Source organism: Photinus pyralis, unplaced genomic scaffold (genome assembly GCF_008802855.1).
Source record: "Photinus pyralis isolate 1611_PpyrPB1 unplaced genomic scaffold, Ppyr1.3 Ppyr1.4_LG5, whole genome shotgun sequence".
Lineage (NCBI taxonomy): Eukaryota > Metazoa > Arthropoda > Insecta > Coleoptera > Lampyridae > Photinus > Photinus pyralis.
In genome coordinates, this window is record NW_022170596.1 from 29,250,483 (window position 1) to 29,253,655 (window position 3,173).

Here is a 3,173-nt window from a genome sequence, read left to right on the forward strand (position 1 = left end):
ATAAAACGCGCGAGAGTGCAAATTCACTTTTATCGGTAAAGGCTCTTAAACGAACTATATAAAATTGTTTTTGTTCGAAAGGTTCCTTCTGCGGCAGCAAAGTAAAGGATTTTTAAGAGATTTCCAATAATGTACCACAAGTACCCTAACAAATTTCAAATCTACAATCATTTTCAGCTTCCTTAATAAAGAATATCGACATCTTTGTCCCTATATTGAACTAAAAATCAAAATGTATTAAAAGAAACCATCACTTGAAGCGAATTAAGAAAAATTAAAATTGAGGAGCGAATGAATGATTGCAAGCCCAGGTCTACATGTCTACTTTTCCAATTTTAGATTTCATGAACGGAGAAAATTTCCGCAAAGGGAACATTCACGTCTTCTCTATAATACATTTTGAATCTTAATTCTAACACTCTTCAATTTTGTCTTGCACATAGGGGTATAAAGGTAATCTCGAGAACAAATTCACTTTTATTAACGTTTGGTGCAATAGCTTTTTGTATGAATTCGAAGTAAGAGATTTTTATAAACGTATTCAAACAAATTTTGCCATTTGAAGCTTCAGTAAGTTTATAAATTGTTGAGAAAAATTATATATCTCTGCATGCACGAGTACACTGGGAAATTGTAGATGGGTCGTTAATGTTTCATTTAATAGATGTTTTCTCTTAGCGTACTCTACTTACCCCCCTTGATGAATCAATTATCAGATGTGCTAAACCACATCATTTCTGCGTTGAAAAAGGACAGTATTTTTTAAGGCGGTTGTACAGCTTTTGGATTTATGGGTTACACATCCAAACAGGGAAACACCAGTTGCATTATTTCAATTTCAATTTGATCGGAATAACACATCAATAAATGAATTTTCATAGAGGGAAATCTACGCAATCAGATACTTAAATCTTTGTTTATAAAAAATTTTGAACTATGACCGATTTTCCCTTGAAATTATACAGAGCGTTTAAAAAAAGCCCATATTTTTACTATATTTGCAGTTAACAACACAACTTCCCCACTTATTCAGATCTTGATCACTTTAAATAAGTTGTCCTCAGTTAATGATATCGACTTTTTTCACGATCCCCTAAATTCAATAATAAATAAAATTAGATCTTAAGTCCTAATATTTGTTCAGAGCCCCAGTGCCATGTAATTGGAATTTTTATTCTGTATGGTTTCTGGTTAAACAAATAAATAAATAAACAAATAAATAAATATTTTATCAACGTTTCATTTAATCAAATTTATAAACATTTTAAGTCATATTAAAAATCTCTTTTATTTCAAAGAAGGAATAAGGTTCAGCTTCCTTGTATGCAATAGCCGATTTCATTATGCATGTTGATTTATTAGACGAACTAAAGTTTTGTTTGGATAGGTTGCACTTTTTAAATCGTTTAGGTTTTCTTAGGGAAAGTGTCGTATACTTTCTCGTTTGGATAGATGAATATACATTACCTGAAAAAATAAAATCGCATACGACTTTTCCACAATTATATACCGTGTTCTGGTGCTCAGGAAATGCGCACAAGCATTTCTTTTATGATTATACAACTCAAATTTGCATCCCTTTCGAACCACTTCCAGGAAAATTTACAAAAAGACTCTGGACAACACCAAATTTGGAGTGACTGGAGATTAAATTTGATATCACGTTCAATCTGTTCCTTTTAGGTGTGGGGCCGACCCCATAAAAATTTTAAATAGCCCGATTTCATTCTCTATTCAGATCTAGCAATAAATTTTATTTCACCCCTATCAGAAATGACAGAAATGCTTCAAAGCGATCATGAGCTAATATTACGGTGGAATAGGGACATAGGATGCACTTTACATCCACTACATTGAACTGGTATTTTCTTGTGCGTTAAATCAATTACCCCAATAAATAAATAATTAGCGCAAAGCAACAAAGTACCATAATATAAAGGTTACTGAAGGTCTATGCAAATAATTGCATTTTTTTATTGAACCAAAGCCATGAAAATTAAACGTTTGTTCCTGTTAATGAATTAAATTGGGTTTTAAGTACATACATAGTGCTCATTTAAATTTTTAAGGAAGACCGGGTCGATAAAGGAATTAAGACTTGAAAATGAGGTTAAACGTAATCCTCTTCCAAACAGATATACGAGTATATTTTCACGGGTACTGATTTACCGAGGGGGATGTAAATGGTAGTTGGGACATCATGCATACGACGTGACCTATGTTGCGTCGTCAAAGATCCTATGCTCCAACAACTTGGGATAACGAGATGAAATGTTAATTAGAAAGGTAAAACTTGTACAATACACAAAAAAAATCTGACACAAAGTTTCCAGATCCTTATATAAAAAGCACCTTAAAGTTTGCTAAACTCTGCCATTTTTTTTAAAGCAGTGTTGAAGTTTCATTAGTACCAAGTTAGGTCAGAAGTCCTCGTACTCATACAAACGGATTTTAATTTTGAGTATGAACGCAGCGTTTCGAAAGAAAGAAAAAGACCGCATCATCCTCGATATAGTTGATACAAGAAAATTAGAAATAATGTGCAAGGGGTAAAAAAATGGGGGTGTATGTATCTTATTAAAACGTCTTTAAAAATTTCGAAACTTACCGGATCACCGTCAATTACGTTCGGTATCGTACGTATTATCTATTGGAAATCCCGAAAGACAATAAGAAACACATGCACACTTGTTCGCGTCGTACCACTAACTGATTAATTATTTTTGAATATAAAAATTAATATTATTGAGATAAACTGACCGAACGGGTCCGAAGTTCAACTTACCTGCCAATCGGCGCTGCCAAATGTGAAATTTGAAAGCCACATGTAGGTACGCCTTGTAATCGTTATAGGAATAAATTCGAAAAAGTGACGACACTTATGTTTAGGTCCATTTTATATCCTAGGATAAGGGCTACTACATTTTAATTTTCGCTAGGAACTTATAAGGCCGTTGTGATTTAGACAATTACACTTTTCCAATTTCCGAGTTTAAAGTACGTTATAGGTAATAAAATTTTGTCCGAAAATGATTATAAATTTTAACCCCAAATTTTAACATGAATTCAGCAATTTTATTAATGGCTGCAAAGCCAATAGTTTGTGAGGTATGAAAGGGCGGATAAAAAATACCTGGTATTTACAGCTTTTGGTGAAAACTATGCGCTGTAAA